This window comes from Pinus tabuliformis, chromosome 3_1 (genome assembly GCF_031772625.1).
Source record: "Pinus tabuliformis cultivar Carrire ecotype Pingquan chromosome 3_1, CPIR1, whole genome shotgun sequence".
In the NCBI taxonomy this organism is placed as follows: domain Eukaryota; kingdom Viridiplantae; phylum Streptophyta; class Pinopsida; order Pinales; family Pinaceae; genus Pinus; species Pinus tabuliformis.
The window spans coordinates 387514122-387535372 of record NC_142301.1 but is presented as its reverse complement, the minus strand read 5'-3'; positions in this window follow the sequence as shown (position 1 = coordinate 387535372).

Below are 21251 nucleotides of genomic sequence, written 5' to 3'. Positions count from 1 at the left end.
CTAGGCATAAGATCATATCTCTTGTTTAACTCTACAATTAAAAATTCAGAGAAAGTACGATATTTAGAGACTTGTGAAGCTTCCTGATATTCTTGAACCTGATTTTGTTGTGGGAGAGGAATGATGGCTGTTTTATTGGAAGAAGAATCCATACTATTAATATCTTCAGTAATTGTCATAGTATTATCTTCAGGTTGTTGGTCATCTATAAATAGAGGAGTAGGAACGTGTTGATCATTGCTAGGTCTCTAAAGAATTTTTAGTGGTGGATTTCTTTCATATTGAACTTGATTTTGGTTTTGAGGTCTAGTAACTGTTTGTCGTATTGTCCTAGGTTGGGTCTCAATATTTGAAATTCTATTTGATAGGTTTCTAAGAAGAGATGTTATTTCATCAATTTTTGAATCTTCTGATTTATTCCTAGAGGAACTAGAGGCTTCTTGAAAAGATTTGAGTTTTCTTTGGGCTTTTTCTTCCTTAAGTTTTAAAGAATTTGAGGCTACCCTATTTGCTTCTACTTCTATATCATTTGTTTGCATATCTTCAAGAGTTCTTGAAGTTCTCTCTCATAGCATAACAGCAAAGTCATCATCAAAAACTTTAGAAAATCTAGACTTAGCTACTGCTACAGGGGGCTTACAATCAACAGGGATTTTGTGATAGAGTTTATTGAATCTTTTGATAAAATCTGATACTGGTTCATCAAAGTTCCTTTTAAGCTCTTCAAATTCTGTGAGGAAGTAAAGAGGATCCTTTTTCACACCCCATTGATTTTTAAATATCATCGTAAGCTCTTCCTAATTTCTAATGGAAGCCGCTGGTAACTGTCTAAACCAAATCCTCCCATTTCCTTCAAGTGATTGTACAAACAATCTCATATAAATGTTTTCTTGTTCAATATTCATGTTGTCTACAAAGTCTAGGAAATCTTGAAGATGGTCCTGAGCTGAGGGACCAGTTTCTCCATTGTACTTGGGAAGGTATTTTAAGTATCCAGCTGGGAATGCATCAAGGTTATTAGGTAAGACTAAGGTGTCATATCTAGTTTGTACAATACGTCGGAAAGACATGATAGTAGGTGGCGTATGAGGTGCTTGAGGTATATGTGTTTTTCCATGTGGAGTATGAGGTGTTTGTGTGAATGTAGAAGATGAAGAAGAAGTAGAGGAAGAAGATGGAGATTTAGAGGTTGATGAACTAGTTGGAGGTAAAGGAGGAGATCTCCTGAAAGACTTCAAATGAGTCTTAAGAACTAACTTTGGGACCTATAAAGGAATACCTTATTTTCTTTCAAAGAGAGGATTAGAATATATAGAGAAGGTCTCCTCAGATTGTTCAGAAGAAGAAGCTTCAGGTCAATCAAAAATGGAAGGAAAATGATAGGTGGTAGGGCATATGAAATCCGTGGGTTTATATTCTAGTAGATTAACACCCAAATAAGATTTAGTTTTAGGTGATCCTAGTGGTAGTGTGGGTATTGGATGAGATTCTAATGAATGAATAAGGTAGGCTGACTTAAAATCAACTCCTTTATCTAGAAGTTCAGCAACCCTAGGTGATAAATGGGAGTAATTAGGATCAGATGGGATATTACTATAGGGGTCAAATGATTCTAATTATACAGACTGTAGGAATGAAGAGGAAGAAGAATATGGTTGGTGTCCCCTTTTAGAACTGGCTTTTCTCAGAAGCCTTTCAGGATCTGACAAAGGACTAACTATGTCAGCTTCTGAATGAGATCTGGTATGTTTAAAAGGTGCCAGTTTGGGAGTGTGGAGTCGCCTAGGTGAATGATTTTAACCTTTCTAAACCTTTAATCACCTTTAAAGGAAGGAATGAAAGAATATCATTGTCCCAAGGGAAACTTATATGAATTTCAAATCCCCAGCAACGGTGCCAGTCTGATGTTGTACCTCTGAGATAGTAGTAGGTTATCTACCAATGCTAGAGCATCTAAAATAATTGTTTTGGGGTTTTAGTTTTGGAAGACCAATGAATGAAGACAAATGAAGAATTGATGTAATTAATCCTTTGGGTTATATTAATATCTTAGCAAAGGGCTGCTATAAAGCTTTACACAGTGATATAGATAAAAACTAGTGGTGAGAAGAAGACATAAAATAATATGATTATGATAGTTTGCAGACTATAAAACAGAACAATCATAAGTAGGAAAACCTTCTAAACTAAGTTCCAAAGGTTCAAGGTAGTATACTTAAGCTTATATAAGATGTTGATGATTTATTGATTAGAGGGGATTAGCTAAACAGACAGTTCATTAATCCATTTTCTTAATAGATTATCACTTCAGGAGCTTATAGGAATAAATTGAGACACAATTATTCCTACCTAGATATCTCTATAAGTCATAAGCATATGAAGAAAAAACATAATGATTGATAACTAGAAAAACTTACAGGATAACACAAACTGTGTAAATCCAAATTCAAAATCCTTTGCTTTGTATTAAGGTTCCAAAAAGACTGATTACATCAAAAGCTTCCTTCAAAGGTGGCTTCCAAGTTAAAAGTAGAATGAACAGTTAAGACTTTACAAGCAATGAACAATGAATCTTGAACTTCGAACCCATAACATCTTGAGAAGAGATTTATTTATACAATAATTAAAATAAGAAAATATCCTAAAACTGTTTAAGATTTATTCTAGGAAACGAAAGATATTTATGCAAGAAGATAGGGGCAACTATTGAACTGCTTCTTGCTATCCCTTTTATTCAGGTTGTGCTGGCTTTGCTGTTTGATATTTTTCCTTTTAAGCTGCTGAATTGTTTGTATCCTTTACGTTGGTTGATTCCTTCATTTTTATCTTTCATATGATACTCTTTAAACTCTATGAATATCCTTTCACCCTGCTTAGTAGCCTTTATTGTGTTCTTTTACCCTTACTGTGCATTTCAGGATTTTACTGTGTTTTTCAAGAATAAATCCTTTTAGATTTTATGTCACATGGTAAAGTAATTTGATATAATCTTCATATTTGTCTTCAAACTGTATGCAGGCTTTTTCTTTGTAAGCCTAGGACAGAAGCTTTACCTGCAAAACAAAGAAATTGTTAAGAAAAACATAGGTGACGGAGACAGTCTTCAATGGCTTTTTGAGCTTAAAAGGATATTGGAAGGAGTTCGGAGCGTATTGGAAGATAAAATTATGGTTTATTGGTCGCAGCGGCTTATGGAGGTTTTACTGTGAGAACAGGCAAAACAGAGCAAAATGGTGATTTTTGCGTTTAAACGAAGAAACAATCTTCTATTTGAATTATGGTGCGAAATGGATAGTGGCTATTTTGTCATTATGCAGGAGGTGGTTTTGGTTTTCATCGCACCACTTTATGAAGCGCGAGCAGTTTTGGGAGGGGTCACTAGAAATGATCTGAGCTTGACACGTAGCAAGGGAGGTCAATGGAATACCTCTTTTCGGGTGGGTAATGCCTCTATAGAGAGCCAACCAGAAATCGCCTTGGGCCATTGGATTTGAATGCATTAGATCGGATGGAGGCATAGCGAAAGAGCAGTACGAAGGGGCCCAATTATTAATTATGTCGATTATGGGATTTATTATGGTTAAACAAAGGTTTATGTCAATTTTTTGTTTAAATCATAAAAAACAATTTAACAAAGGAATCCTTCGCAAAACACGGTTTTGGCGGACTTGAAATAATATAAATTCAGGTGGATAAATGATATCGGGTCGGGGTTCATATCGCATATCGCAATAGGGGTTTAGTGGAGGAAGGCCCATTGCAAAGGAATGCGATAAGGGTCGGATGCGATATGGAAATAAAACATGAAATATATTTGCGTCGGGTCCGGGTTCCCATCGTAATTGGAGATCACAATGGTGGAGGGTAATGCTTTAGTGGGACTTGCGATGAGGTGCGGATGTGATATGGGTATGAATTATAATATATATTGTGTCGGGTCTGTCGCATATCCCATATCACAATGGTGGAGAGTGCATTCATATGAAAGGCTTGCGATGCGATATTTTATGAAAATACATAGTTTTATTATAAAACTTAAGGTTTCGGGTTATTTAATAAAGTGAGTTAATAATATACGGGAAGATGGAATTTAGGGGTTTAATACATTAAGTTAGAGTTAATATGAAATATGAGCGAAAAGGGCAAATATATGTGAAAAGGGGAAATATACTAAGTATTATGCTTTTCATGGGTTATTTGCTTTTCACATATATACATCAATAGTTAGGGTAAACATATTTTTGTGAGTTTTTCAGGTAAAAGGGGATTTAACATGGGATTTTCACTTTTCTTAGGCAGAAAGGATTTTGACCTTAGGAAAAGAGGTTTTTATGGAAAATGAATGAATATGAACTGTATGAAAGTGGGAAGGGGAAATTAGTAAATATAGAGGTGAATGGGGATGAATGGGAAGTTAATTAATTGATCTTGTAGACCTTGATTTGCTTTGTGTAAGCCTCATAGACATAGAAACATATGGTAAAACATGATAAATGTACATTTTGTCCAATCAATCGTCAAACTTCTACAACCTCTCTTATACTTACCCTTTGCTTATACTATCATTTCTTCTTCACTTAATGGGTGCATTTAAGCTAGCAAACCCTTTTCCTTTCTTTTTATTTTACAAAAGCAAACTATATAATTCTAACCTTATAACATCCAAGGGCTCAGATTAGACTGATGAGCACCTTATTATTCTCTTCCTAACTACTGATCTACCAAGATTAAATCGTTTGGCCAGATCTTTATTCTCTAACTATAACATAAAATTTAAAGCATGAAGCAGTCAGGATTAAACTATTTGACTGTCATGGGTTGTGGCATTTATGACAAGCTGCACACAACCATTATTTTGTAGAAAAATAGTAGTGGCATTTAGGCTTGCTCACTTTCAGAGTTTATTTGTTTTCTTTTCTTTCTAACCTAACATTTTCTTTTTGTCTTGATTTTTTAGGACATCTAACCTAACATTTTCTTTGATATGGACATCATCATCAAGTTTTTTTTCAAAAACATATTATTCACTATTGTTATGTCTGTATCCTAACTTAACATTTTTTAAAAATATTTTTTGTATTTTGACTATTTTGTTCTACCTTATCAAAATCAAAAAAATGCTACAACATAGACTCCATTAGGAATTAGTAATTCCTCCAAACAGGTCAAGTTATGATGTTTCCCTACTTTTGTGAGTTGAAATAGGAGAGAATCTCGGGATATTTCTCGGTAAACTTGTTCCCTTGACCCATATAGACTCATTTAGTTTCACTAATGCTCTTCCCGAGGTAACATACAAAGTTACCCTAGGCACTAACACACCCTTAGCCTTGCTAGGAAGCTTTATAAAGCAGGTTGCTAGTGCCTAGAAAACTTTAGCTTGACAACCGGGCCTATGAAATTGGTCAGTGCTTCAGTCATCATGTATTTCTCCTCTGAGATGGTGAGGAGGTCATTTTCCTATATAACAACATATCTAAACATACACTTCAATTTCTTAAGTTTTGTGACTTTTATGAAGTGAATTGTGAAGATTTTTCTTGTAAATTATTCACCCTCGCACTTGAAGGACAAGTTAAGGAATAGTGTAACACTTTACTAGCTTCTTCCATTCATTTGTTCAAAAAACTCTTCAAGGAGATTCATCAAGCCTTTGATAGGTATGATTATAAAAAAATATATAAGAGGATTGATCAACTTAGAATGAAAGCCGATGAATCATTAGAGGATTTTCTAGGTTGGTTTCTTCACCTTTGTTATGAATTTTCTAAGGAATATGTGCATTGGTATTTTATGAATAAAAGGTTTCAATATTTAGTTTTGATTTATTTCAAACCATCTGAGTCTGAATATTTTACAAGTATTGTTGTGGGGAAAAATGCCTATGCAGGACTATCCTATCCACCTAAGGTGTGACAGTACCTTAGCAACAAACGAACACAGCTACTTCGGTTTCTTCCTTTATGAAATATGAAAGAGAGGAGATTGGTAGACTTACCGTTATCTTTCGGTTGTCCCTCGATCTAGATCCTATCCTCTTTGTGTGTCCACAGCTACTTGCCTCCTTGCTTTTGCTCCCACGAGATGACAAGAGAACAGCTACCTGTGACAAGAGAACAGCTACATGCAGCAAGAGAAGGACACAATACAAAGGCAAATATACATATTCATAAATGATTCAGGATTAGAAGTAAATCAAATACACTAATGCAAATCATACAATAAACACCAGCATATAGGAAAGAACCAAGAAGCTTTATTGATTGATAAACAAGGTTCAGGAAGAGATACAACCCATAAGGTTCCAACCCAGCATCTCCTTCCCAGCAGAATGGAATTCCTTCTTTAGCCCCTTTCAAAGCATAAGCACCCAATGATCTAACCACAATCCAACAGCAATTCTTTGCAATTACAATATTCCAGCCTCCTCAGACCTCATGAGAGAGTTCTATATATAGGAGTTTTGGAGAAAGGATGAGTCAGCTTGAGGCTTGCATGGAGCTGACTAGTGTCCTCTCCCACTTCAGTTCTTGAGTCCACTTGGAGATTTGGAACCTCTTACTCATCACCAGTCGAATTCCCTGATCCAAGTGTCATTTTGGAAGCTTCCTGGGCATTGACACCTTGAGAAATGAGTCTGCCACTTGTCCAGTTACGCTCAACGCAGGTAGCCTTCTTTGCAGTTGACATTCAGCGCAGGTAGACAGTGGAGCACTTGACATTCAGCGCAGATGCTCAGTGGAGTAGTTGACATGATCCAAAATTGCCTTGTTTTGAGTGTTTTCAGGTGGAGAACTTTTGTAAACTGCTGTGGTTTGCTGGCCTTGTTCCTCTAGGGGTAGGAACAACATGTTTAGGGACTTTGGATCCCTTAATTATTGACATTTCATGCTCAGTGATGCAAGGCACAAAAATGTCTATAACAGTTGCCCCCTAAAGTATGAGGTCTTTTATCGGGTTAAATGCTTTATCCAGGGGAGTTCGAAGTTCATCCATTTGCTGGGAGGAGACCTGTAATAAGATACAATACAATACATTATGATTCATTCTGCTTTCATGATCTAGCTGAGGCGGGCATTCCCATGCTCAGCTTTATAAATACATTTTAGTACATAGAACAGACGATTGTCTGATGGTAGACTGATAGTTCTGGCGAAACTATCATCCTTTGAGAAGGATGATCATCTGCTGCAATGATGTACATGTCAAATGTCTTTATTTTCCTGAATATATATCGCAGCCCAGATGGATGAAACTAGATCCGGGGTCTTCAAACTCGTTCGATCTTCACTCTAAGTACAAGTCGATCCATGTGAGAATTGCGCTGAAGTCGAACATGGAAAGACATCGTTTGATTACCGGTCAATGATGTAAACCGTTAACAAGCGTGAGAGGAATCACCGATAATGATAATGACCCTCAAGGTACTGCAGTACAATTCACGTGGTGTGAATAAAGGACTTGGCGTCGAACACCACACAAAATCTTCTGGTCGAAGGTCATTGATGTATACCTGTCGCCGGAAGTGAGAAACTTGCCATTGAGGCATGCAAGCTTCAAAGTACTGAAGGGGTTGTTCCTAGGTCAACTTCTTGGATAATGAGCTGATGTCGACAAGAAGCAATCTGTCAAAGGAGGGCCTTAATGAATCCCACATCAGTGACATGGAACGGAGCTAATGATTTTAATGGAGGTGAAAACAATCTGTGACATATGATTCAGGGTGGCGGTCATGAAATGGATGAAGGATAATGTATGGCAGTGGATGGGACCTGGTTGACTCTTTCTGAACGACTTCTCTTGAACATATGGCGACACTGATGCGATGGATTGGTAGCATTACCCCAAGTATGGATGGTGTGGCAAAGACCATGGTGATGTGACCGGTGAATGAAACAACCCAACCCGATGTGGCACGGAGGAAAAGTGTCATGTTCAAGAGCGACCTGCTACCATCAAAGACTTCTTGATTTTTCCCCAGTCATTGCTGACCAGTACCTCTTTATTTTTGTCAATCTTGAGGAGGATAACATATGCTTGTTCTATAACCTGCCCTTCGGGCAAGCCTATCGCTATGTTTTAACTAGCCTAGCGATAGGGAAACTCGTTCTTGTCTAAAGACAAGTTTGTCGCTATTTAGTGATTTTAACGAGTCTAACGACAAGGAAAACTCGGCCCTTTTCATTTTTAGAGAGTCTGAAAAGGTACATAAAGTTAACTCCAAAATTCCTTTTTCGTCATCTAATCCCTTAAGTCCGAAAAAGTATAAAACAATACAGAAGGGATGAGTTTTCGATAGTTTTAACGAGCCGAACAAAACAAGCGCTCGATCTTTTTGTGCAATAATCCCTCAGGTCCAAAAAGATTAAAATCTAGAGGAGGGATAGCTCTTCCGGTCGTTTAACGAGCTGGAAGGCCAATACTCGGCAATCTTTTCATATTTTACGAGTTAGTTGAAAAGAGCTTAAAGAAGACTCGTCTTTCGAGGAACGAGTGATGAACAGGGATAGCAGCTGATGCCAGGTACAGGTTGGAATTTGCCAATCACGGCAGTGTCACAAGGACGGCTAGGTGAAATCACTCTTCGCAGCTGTTCCTCAAAATGGGTAAACAATCATATGGAGGTAAACGATCGGCCAAATGAAAAGTGGAGGTGACGGTACACAAACACGACCAAGGCTTTTATGGTTGATCAGGTTACATACTTCAATGGTTATTTACCGAGATGGGTTCATTTTTTAATGAGCTTGAATGCGCCAAAACACTGCTCAATCTTATGTTTATTTTTTAACGAGCATGAACTATGTGCTAAAACTGCTCGGATCTTCGCTTTTCTATTTTTTAACGAGCATAAATTCCGCGGTAAAACTGCTCGATTATACCAGTCATAAGATAAGATTGTCTCATGTGAGATCGCTATTTTTTATGGAGCTTCATCTCACTACGCTTTGCTCCGCATCCTTTCTTTATGCAAGTTCGGAAACGGCTAACCCAAAAAAAAGGTAAATAACCGCTCTTTGCTTGCACTCCAAAAGGTTTGCATGCCCCCAGGTATAAAATACAATTTCAAGGTTGCCCCTCCTCCTTCTCACCTCTGCTTTTCTTTGGGTGTTCACAGCTACTTGTCGTCTTGCTAGTATAGTTTTAACGATACTTGTCTTCTCGTTAGTTTTTAACGGGTCTACACGATACTTCTCGTCAGCCCAACTTTCAATAGATTTTTCGCAAGATCGCAAGAGAACAGCTACTTGCGATAAGAGAGCAGCTACTTATGACAAGAGAAGAACACTACTCAAAGACAAAACATTTGTGTTACTAAGGGAGGCTTACCTCTTTCTGGTTACCCAAAGATTGTCTCGTTAGACAAAACACTTCCTTGGCCTACCTTTTTCAGGTTACCTAAAGATTGTCTCGTTAAACAAAACACTTCCTCGGCAATGCCTACCGAAATAGACAAAGGTGAGAGACTCTGTCTGTCAACTCACATAACTTTGACAAAAGAATCTTATTCTAGAACAACCCTCTTTCTCTCTGGACAGGGTACGGACTAGTCATATTCTCTCGCGGAAATTCTACCTTATACCCAAAGTTCTCTGCCGAAGCAGACCAGGACGCATACCCCCTGGGTTCCAGTCATATCCTCCCGGATTACTCGCGCTCATCAGGAGGACGAACCGTGGGTTGAGACACTTCTTGCATGAATAGACCATTTAGGGATGGTATATGACTATTTGCGATGTGTGATCTGGGGAACGAAAGTTGGTCCACGAGCTTGACTATTCTTCCTTCATGCGGAAAACACATTACTCTAAAGAGTGAGGAGACTACTGCTCCCATGCAATATATATAGTCTCGTCCAAGGAGTAGGTTATAATCCAAGGGTCCTTGAACGACCATCACGTTCATTTGAACGGTCTTCCCTTTCAATGTTATTGGCACATTGGGGAGGACCCCTAAAGGGCGACTGGTTCCCTTATCAAAGCCTGATAGATTTCTCATTTCAGGCAAAAGCGCAGGCGAACCAAGCGCTTTCCAAGCAATAGAGGAAAGGATACTCACAGATGCCCCTTCATCAATAACTGTACCAGCCATTACCATTTTGTATATTTGTACAATGATTTTGAATGGTATGCTAGCTGGCAAGCGGGGTCTGCCTAGTTGGTTCCAGTCAAAGGACACAACCAGGTTGCTTGGGGGTGGGACCGAGTAAACGGCCGGATAGCGCTCTGATGAACTTTCTTCCTGCGATAAAGGAATGGCAACATTGCCCCCTTGATAATCAGAGTCAGTGTTGATGAAGAGAATTTGGACGGTGTCGTCTTTACTCTCCTCTGTGATGGTGTCATTCGAAGATAGAGCCTCTGAAGGCAAAACCGGGTCAACTGCCATTTCAACCTTTAGACTTTCGTCAGGTATGGATTCAGACGGTTCATCTTCAATGACAGGTGCTTCGGCTGACCACCTGGGAGGGTCAACCGGATTCTCAACTAGCGAGGGACTTGGCAAGAGTTTTTGATATCCAGGAGGAAGATTCGCTCGTAATATCGGGCGATCTTCCAGAACTCTTTTCGCCTCGTCTAAGAAGGGACAACGGTGGATGGCGTGATCGCCTTCACACAGTCTGCAGGGAAATTTAGCTTTCCCGTTCTGTCCTGTGGCTTCACTCCCACTAGTTGACGGTGAACAATCGACATGGCTATCAGAGGTCGATGCTACCGGATTGTGCAGACGGGGGGACCAGTCTCTTAGTATCCGGGGGATACATGGACAATCTCTATGGAAGTGGTCTCCCCTGCATATGACGCATGGCGATTTAGGCCTTACGAGTGCTGTGTGTGGATTTTTGTTAGATGACGCTTGTTTTCCCCCAGTCGCCTTAGGCTCCTTCTGCTTCTTTTCTTTCTTCTTCTTCTCCTTCTTCTCCTTAGGAACCCGGTTCTTTGAACGACCAGTTCCATCAAGCGAAGAGGAAGGAGGAGAGGAAGATGAAGTGGAAGGCTGGTGGGCAACTTTTGTCTGATCTAACTGTTGACTCGACTGTTCAGGAATGGTGGTATTCTGAACGACATTGGTTGAAAAGAGCCATACTGGTAGGCCAATTGTCAGTCCTGGAAGCGACAATGTGGCTATGTGGGGCGCACCAACATCTCCCCAAGAGGAGAAAGGACTAGGATTCCTATCAAGGGGAACTCCTTGTTTGGTGTGCTCCATCTCTTCAACCTAAAGATCAATGCGGGAATAAGGGTGATTGTTCCGTTTAAAATAAATTGTTAACGACGCTTTAGACACAACTTGCTTTTTCAGTTTTAAAGAGTCGAGAAAAAGCTAAAGATGACTCTAGTCTCCTTCGATGTTTTAATGAGCCCGAAGTGACAAATGCTCGGATGGACTTTTTCTGTTATAGAGTCTGAAAAAGGCCAAAAGAAACTGCTATGGAGATCTAGGCAGAGGGTGTGCCAAACTTTTCGCAAAACCACAGAATACTTTTTACGGTACGGGTGGTCGATCTTCGTGAATGCTGTGTTCACTGCATTGCGATCAGTAGGGCGGCCGACACGGCTTCCTAAGGATAAAGGATATATGCCTATAGGGGTCTCCCAATATATACGCGACGGTACGTGGGAGCACAAGTCCGTATTAGTGCTATCGTCCCTCAGGAGGAATCACCCACCTTCTTAGAGATCGACAGTCACTACGTTTAACGACGCCGGAACATGTCTCTACCTAGACCTCTATGTTGTGCGTTATGTTGCAAAGCGTTGTTAGGTTCATTCAATATATTTTAAGTTGATCTTTTTAAAGTTTGTCTTTCAGGATCACCACGAGATGTATTGGTACAAATTCCTAAATGCAGTCTAAGATGATAAGCAAGCTTTATAATCTTTCAACTTTGAAAATCCTAGCTACTAAGGGAAAAGAGAGCGACTATCTTTTCTCGAAGAGCAATCAGCACACTCTAATGCACTCTTCCTAAATCAAACATGCAATCTTATCAAAATGCAAAATGCACAATGCAGGTGTTTTTTTTCACTTTCTTAGTATAAATGCCTACAAAGAAAGCTTTTAGTACAACTTCGAATTTGCTTTTAAATGACTGTAAATAAACAAGTTTACTTTTTCCAAAATCAGCAAGGGTAGAAGAGATTACAAGCACTTTGCGATTTTTCGAAAGAAATACTCGTTTCGACACTTAAAAGTGACAAATTCAAACCAATAAGCAAAAGCAAATGATAATCAAACTGCAAACAGCCAATGAAATCTCTCTTAAGACCACAATCAATCAATCAATCAGATCTGAATCAAGGCCACAGGATGACTATTTCGCTCATGCAAAGGAAAACTGTAAATGATGCCACAAACACATAAAAACACTTACAGTCTTTTTGTACAAAAATGAGGCGGAATTCAAGCAAAGAAAAGGTGTTTCAGATGTGGTACCTATGCTGGTTAAAGGCTGCAAAAACAGACATCAAAACAGGGCAAAAGACAGCAAGGAACCCCAGCTGCACAAGGCCACACTGGTTCAGCGTAGGTAGAACACTGTCAGTTTGACATTCAACGCAGGTAGCCTTCACGGGACCTGCGTTGAAAGGAGAAACTCTCGTTTCTCTTGGTTTCCGGGTCATAAAATGCTCAAAAATCAACTGTTTCAGGCCAAATCAGAAACACAAGCAAGGTATAAACAGAGGGATGCTTTGAGAGGGTACTAAAGACTATCACAAAGGATCATCGAGTCATTTGTGAGTCCATTGTTGAGATCATAGACAAAAAAACCCAGTGAAGGATCAAAGCAGCAACATTCTACTTTGCAAAGCAGTTCGATTGTTGTTGTTGAGTCTATGAGGTAAACAATGATGCAAACAAACAAAATGACTAAAACAAAGTTCTTCCCCAACGGAGTCGCCAATTTGTTGTGGGGAAAAATGCCTATGCAGGATGATCCTATCCACCTAAGGTGTGATAGTACCTTAGCAACAAACGAACACAGCTACTTCGGTTTCTTCCTTTATGAAATATGAAAGAGAGGAGATTGGTAGACTTACCGTTATCTTTTGGTTGTCCCTCGATCTAGATCCTCTCCTCTTTGTGTGTCCACAGCTACTTGCCTCCTTGCTTTTGCTCCCACGAGATCACAAGAGAACAACTACCTGTGACAAGAGAACAGCTACATGCAGCAAGAGAAGGACACAATACAAAGGCAAATATACATATTCATAAATGATTCAGGATTAGAAGTAAATCAAATACACTAATGCAAATCATACAATAAACACCAGCATATAGGAAAGAACCAAGAAGCTTTATTGATTGATAAACAAGGTTCAGGAAGAGATACAACCCATAAGGTTCCAACCCAGCATCTCCTTCCCAGCAGAATGGAATTCCTTCTTCAGCCCCTTTCAAAGCATAAGCACCCAATGATCTAACCACAATCCAACAACAATTCTTTGCAATTACAATATTCCATCCTCCTCAGACCTCATGAGAGAGTTCTATATATAGGAGTTTTGGAGAAAGGATGAGTCAGCTTGAGGCTTGCATGGAGCTGACTAGTGTCCTCTCCCACTTCAGTTCTTGAGTCCACTTGGAGGTTCTTGCTTCCACTTGGAGATTTGGAACCTCTTACTCATCACTAGTCGAATTCCTTGATCCAAGTGTCATTTTGGAAGCTTCCTGGGCATTGACACCTTGAGAAATGAGTCTGCCACTTGTCCAGTTACGCTCAGCACAGGTAGCCTTCTTTGCAGTTGACATTCAGCGCAGGTAGACAGTGTAGCACTTGAGATTCAGTGCAGATGCTCAGTGGAGCAGTTGACATGATCCAGAATTGCCTTGTTTTGAGTGTTTTCAGGTGGAGAACTTTTGTAAACTGCTGTGGTTTGCTGGCCTTGTTCCTCTAGGGGTAGGAACAACATGTTTAGGGACTTTGGATCCCTTAATTATTGACATTTCATGCTCAGTGATGCAAGGCACAAAAATGTCTATAACAAGTATCCCAACTATTTTTAGTCATGGGGCGCTGAAAATATCAAAGGTGGAACTTATCACTTATTTTATCCATTCTCTTCAACCTTTCTCATTACTAAATAAAGTAGCCCCGTGTAATGATGTTGAAGTTGGAAAATTTAAGAATCAAATAAATAATCCACTTATCTCATCTTCATTTCCTCCCGATGGACAAGATCTTATCCAATAAAAATTTGAATGTTCAAAGAAATCCATGGAGCTTGAGGTGGAGATTGATCCCTTGATTTCTCGAGATAACATTGATGTGAATACCTCAAATCTTGAATATGATATGATTGAAAGTATTACTTCTTCTAAGGATACCTTTAAATCTGTAACATTTACACCTCATAAACCTCTATACCTTAATTCACTTAATCAATCTACTTTGCCAGTAGTTTCTCTAGATAATTTTGATTCTCAATTTACTAATTCAATCGGTAATCAAGTACGAGGTAGTCACATTTCACATGCATAGGAGAAAAAGGATGAAGATGCTTTCAAGCTCTCTTCTCTTTTTCAAATTAATATATGTCAAAATGATGTTTCTACATTCTTTGTTGATTAAGAATCTCAACATCTCTGTGATTAGTCAAGCGGTATTGAATTCCTTAACCAAAATGAATTATTAGGAAACCATCACACTGAAGACAATCACTCCATTGATATACATGATGATGAGTGCCAAAGTACATTGGATAGTTTCTTGTTTTCACATGAACTCTTGGATTTGTGAAGCTTTTATCTAGAATTTGATTAGATCATAGAAGAGTTTCTTATAGGAATTTCATCCTCGGCTCACCAATCCTTGTGTTGAAATGTGTGTAATAAATCAACTGTCATATCATGTTCTTCCAATTCACATTCTAATGAATTAGATATTTCCTAAAATTTGGGTAATCTATTTGGTGATGATGAGACATCCAATAAAAATATTGATTCTTATAGCTGCCATCTGATTCATAACTATCTTGATAAAATAATTGATGATAGCTGTCCTTATACAAATGTTAACCTGACCATGTTTTTGAAATTGAATCATCCAACATTTGAAAGTTTAGGGACTAGTCAAGAAGTGAAAGCATTTCAACTTTTATTAATGGTTATGTTAGGATCTTGCAATCCTGATAAGATCCCTGAGCTGGTTCAGATTAGGATTTTTATACAAGATTATTTTCTTCACATTATTTCATTAGATGTAAGGTCACTTTTTAAAGCTTTTCAATGTTTTCAAGTTGATTATATTAGTTTTCAATATAAAGCTTCTAATAAGGTGAAAGGTTCCTATTTAGCTAATTATTCGTCAAAATATCTTATATCTAACCCATATTTCAAATGAATATATTTCTTTGGTGTACACAACTTTGAAGCTTTTTGATTATCAGGACAACGATCATGACCAATTGAAATATTCCTCCTTGTCAAATTCTTCCGTGAATAATTAGATACTTATTTCTCTAGTGTATGCAATGAATTTAATAATATTTATAGAAAAATCAATCCTTTTGAGTATCATGCAATGTGTGAATCATTCGGCGGATCCAAACCCTCATGCTAATATGGATATTGGATTTGATTTAACATATGTTTGTAATCTTTTCTCAACCTAGTATCCTAATTGGTTCCCCAGATTTATGATGCCAGTAATTGTTTCTAATTCCCCAAGATATCATATTGCTGGTATAGCATGTAATTATATATAACTAATGGAGAATCAAGAATCTTATATGCCAATTCATCAATGATCATAACATAAATTCTAACAACTCTCACTTTATTAATCATTTTCCTACCAATACATCTATTGTTAGTTGTTTTACATCAGTTAATCTTATTGAGCCCATTGATCTTTATGATTCATCATTTCACTATTTAGGTACTTGTGAGATAGTTGAGGCACTTAAACTTTTTCTGATGTTTATCTCAAGTCCTCACGATCTTGACCAAGTTTCTGAGCAAGATCAAATTAAATCTCCCTCACAAGCTTCTCTTTGTAATTTGAGTGCAATAATTGAAAGTTCATATTTCCAAGAGTTTTAGGGTTCTAAAAATGGTCGTTTGAGTGCTATACTGAATCTATGATTGTCTATAAGAATATTATCAGGCGAGATTTGTTTCTAATAATAAGTTTTGGTGTTTTTTGATGTTTGCTAAGATTGAAAATGTAGACGAATGTATATTCACTAGTATCCTTCAAGGATTGTATGATAAATGTTCTAATCAACAAGGTAGAGCTGCAGATTAGTTAAAGTTAACTATTATGGCACATCTTTCTGCCAATAGGAAATAACTTCAATTTCTTGGACAACGTATTTTGGTCGAAATCTTTATTTCTATACACTTTTTATACTATTACTAATCATTTATATCTTTCTTCTTGCAGGTTAGGAACAACTTGAATGGCTACATTAGAAATTTGAATTCACATAATCCTGATCTTTTAGTTTTTTTTCTTTTTCTTATTTTCATCCTAGTTACTTTTATATTGTATTATATCACTTTTCCTTGCCTTCCCCTCTTCATTTTAGTTTTTTCCTTTGCATGCCCTTTACTGGTTTTACATGTTATTTTGATTTTACGTCACATCATGTTTTCTTTTGTGTCTTTACATGTGTTTAGTTTTGATAAAACCATGTATGGAAGCAGCCACTTTGTTTGGCACTATGGTGGTGTGGGAAAAGTCAAAAGGGAAACTTTGAAAACTATCAACACTTGGCTTATCTTTGGTCTACTTCTTTTTTTGGTTCTAAATATATTTTAAGGTCAATGACGCATGTACAAAAAATACATTTCATCCTAAACAAAATCTCAAGAGATCTACAATGGCTGTATGTATCATAGGATATTTATTCCTTAAATTAACCCTTTATTTTGATTGGTTTTAGTGTGTTAGCTAAGTTGAGTAGAGAAGGGAAAGGAGGAAAAACTTAAGCTATAATAATAATTTTAGAAGTGTATATATAAAATTCTATGCAAAAGAAGGAACAACCTCTCTTGCTTATTAAATAAGATGGGATCCCTCTTTCGCCCTTGAAAAATAAATTCTTATGTAATGTAAATGAGCATCAAGTAATAAAATAAACAAATGGTGAAAGAAGAGAAATACTTCCTCCAAATATAGGTGAAGAAAACAACTTCATTGGGGTATTGAACAAACTTGCTGGCAGTGAAGCAATGCTTGTGATTCCTTAAAGTGACTTCGGCAGGGTACTTAATAGGGTTGTTGGTAGTGGAGAAACACTAGAGATGATGATAAAACTCTGAAAATCTTAAACTCATGAAACTTACATTGTCCTACTCCCTAATTAAAACCATTGAAGTTTGACTATTCTTGTTGAATGAGTTAGCCGACAAGGGGAATAGAAGGGACTACATGTGTAATAGAGATAAGTAAGGAAGATAGAGTGATAAATGAGATGAGATAATACTTCCATAAGGCTAGATATAATACTTAATGTAAGACTTAAACAACGAACTTGGAGTTCTACCAGTGTGTCACCAAGTGTTGCTATGCCAAGCACCCTCCAATTTTTTTCCCATATCCAAACTTTGGAGCCTCCTTATGGTCATACTATCATTTGTTTCAAGCCATTAATGTCATGCTTAGTCATGTTTCTCAAGTGTTCGAGTCTTCCTTTTGAGAGTTCTAAGTGTCAAAACGACCAGATTTTACATCCTTCTCTTGTAATGCCACCATGGAAAACTTCTTCTAAACAAGCCTAATAATCAATGTGTATCCTTGAAAGTCAAGCATTGCAAAATACTTGATGGTAATAGTTACATAGTGCCTAATAACAATCACTGTGTAGTCTCCAAAAATAGTGACTGCAAAATTTGATGAGCCCCATAAATGGGTAATTATATGGGCTCATTTTTCCTCCTAACATGGTTAAATCAAACATTCTCTTAGCTTATTGGATGTTTTTTGATTATATTTATGCTTACGGAGTGAGTTGGGTTAGTTATGATGCCATGAGGTCTAATATGTGTTTAATGTAGATTTTTGTTGAATTTTGAAGACAAAGTGAAAGATTCAATGGACAATTGGCAGCAATAATTCGAAGTGGACAAAGGGAAGGATTTATAGGAGGGAATCCCCCTCATTTATTACTCCCCACTTTGAATTCTCCTTCATGCAGCTCGGAGCACAAACAGCCAAATCAATGCACTAGGCAGTAGCCAAGCAAGTGGAGGAAAACTTATGTTTATCTTGAGTTTTGGGAGCCAAGCCTCCCTGATTTTAAGGAAGCTATTGGGAGCTTCAGTTGTATAAGTAGAAAGGCCTAGGGCCTCACTAGGGTTGAATTTTTGTTGCCATTTTTCTTTGCTCAACTTCGAGCTTACTTTTGGTGACAGTTTCATGTAATCCTATTACTATTTTGATAATAAAGGTGAGATTCTTCTTGAGCTAGCACTGAGTTACCTCAGAGGGTTGAAGCTCTTGGGTTAGGGCCCAATCAAAGTAGCCAAGCTCCTCTTGTTTGTATTTATATACTTTGTTTCAGTTTATGGATTAGTTGTTGTTAGATGAATTTATTTCTTGGTTAAGAATAGGTTGCTTTTGGTGATTTAGAAGGTTGTTTTCATTTGTGTTTTCTATAGTAGGGTAAATAGTGATAGAAAGAAAATACAAAAGGCCAACAACAGTGCTTTGGCATCCTTTCCTCCCTTTGGGAACATGAACTGAGGCTAAGGCCCTCTTGCTACCACAAAACATAGATTTTCCTTCTCCATAGGATTTCTAGTGTTGTAGTTTGTTAGAAGGTTAATGCTTTGCTTTAGATCTCTTTCACCAAGCTCATTTTTTTCTTTACAATAAGTATTCTTCCATGCTTTCTCTCTTTATAGCATTTTTCAACATTTCTTTCCATAGCTCATAATGTAGATTAGTTTGATGCAAAATTCTGTTTTTTGATGTACTTAATCTCCTTGCTTGCTTGATTTCATTGTTTGACTGTCAGTTCTTTTGTAGTAGATTTCTTCTCACAGTAGGCCAACTTATCAGCCATCACATTCTCTCCCTAATCTATGCCCTATAGGTCACCCAAAGTTCACCTCAAATCTGCCTTAGTTTTCTCCATTTTTCCATAGGATTTCTTCCTCTCTCTCGACCATCTTTCCCTCTCCTAGTGATCCTTGGTGAACCCTAGGCACCCTAACACATCATCCTAGCCTTCATCTACCCTTTCTGCCCACTCTCACACTTTCAAAACCTTCAAAACTACTCTCATCATCCTCCTATAGACCTCCTGTAGATACCCTGTGTCCTCCTGTAGATTTTCCTGTAGGCTTTATTTTGAAGGCTGAGTGTGGGAAAAGCCTCTAGAAGGCCACTCGAGACTCCTAGGACCCATCTACACCATCCTACATCTCCTCAAACCCTAAATTCACCCTTTAACACCACCTATTTTCTTCCACCTTCACACACAATAAAATACATGCATGTCAATTTCACATACAAATACATAAAAATCCAAAAAGATGTTTTTTGCTCATTTACTTATAAAAAGAGCTTGAGTAGATGTCGTTTACTTCCTTGAGTAGGTAATGGCATCCATTTCATGGTTTTCATAGTGCTTTTTGCAAAAGTATGATTAGTTGGTTAAGTAGGGTTTGCTAGGTTTACTTTACATTTCAGTCTTTTTCCTTCCTACAATTAGAGTAGCCTCTATACAGTAAGCTTTCCTTTCTTTCATCACATATAAAGCTTCTTCTAGAATCCATAGTAGTTGGCTTGAGCTCCTAGTGATCTTGTGCCAGCTGACCAAGTGACAGCCTGCAATAAGAACTAGTAATTGTGCATACAACACTATCACTTCCAAGTTTGTTACGAACTACCGGGCTGATAAGAGTAAAGTAGGCAGCCTAGGAGTTGCAGAATTATTGCTGTAATACTGGTGCTCGCCAGAATCCTTGACGATAATGCTTGCACAATCCTTATGGATAGTGTTTAAGCATTCCTTGATGCTAGTGCTTGGGGTAGTTCCAAGAGATAGAGATTGCAAAGTCCTCATGGATAGAGGCAATGTGAGGGAATTTCTATAGATAGTGATCGCACACTCTTTGTTGATAGTGAGAGTGTACTTCCTAAAAATAGTCAATTCACTTTAGGCTCCTAGTTTCTCGACATGTACTGAGCGTGCTCACCAACCTTATCTGTAATTGCATGACTACTCTCCCTATTTAAAGAGTCCAATACAAAGCTCATACTTATTCTCACCTTTTGCTTTTGAGATTTGTGCACTATTAGTGTATAAGGACTATTCTCTCACCCATGGTTGCAAATGCCCCATCATCTGGGTGAGTTACTCAACTATTGCTTTTGATTTTTTTTCTCTTACATGTGTTGTTTTTTATTTATCTATCTTTTACAAGTTTCATTTTTTCCTACTTTCATTCTTTCACGTGTTGCTTGTGTTTTCTTTTTGTTCATAAGTGTCGTTTTCACTCTTGCATATGTTTCTTTCACTTGTTTTAACTCAATATAAGAGCACCTCCTAGAGGAAGCTGCAACACATTCTCCTGCACTAGTTGATGTTATTTATCATTAGGAAATGTGCTTGATACATTCTTATGGAATAAAACACCTTTTGGTTACATTACAACACTTGTGTCATAAAGGTACATCTTAAGTGTCACACTTGGAGATAAGTGTCTTTCTACTATTGTTTTACTATTTTGTTGTTGGTTTTTAGTAATGTGTGTCTTCTTTCCATGTGCTTAATGTAGGTTTTAACCCCATACAGAAATTACCTGCATACGAATTCTAGAACACAGAAAAAAAACAATGTGAGAGCATAACACATAAAATACATATACACAGATATTTTCCCCTAGATCCCAAAACCGAGACTACCAGTTTGATTTTTCAGTATATTCCTTTCAATGCTACAATACATATTTATACATGCCGAAGCATCCAATACGATGGACCGAAAAACATCCCATCCAAAACCATGGAATGAAAACCATCGCATCCAAAACCATGGAGTGAAAACCATTGTGTCCGAAACCATGTGCGAAAAATCATGCACAAAACCATAGGTAGGTCCACCCTGCCTAATATAGAGTCCATAAATAAAATTTCCTGGGGTGCTACTCCAGACCCCATAGATTGGGGTTACCTACACCCCTCAAACCCCCTGTGACTCCCCCTGCTACATAATCGGCGCAATGAAGGGGGGCTTTGCCATCCTTCTAACCCCTCAGTTAACTACGTGGGCTATTTGTCAAAAGAATATAAC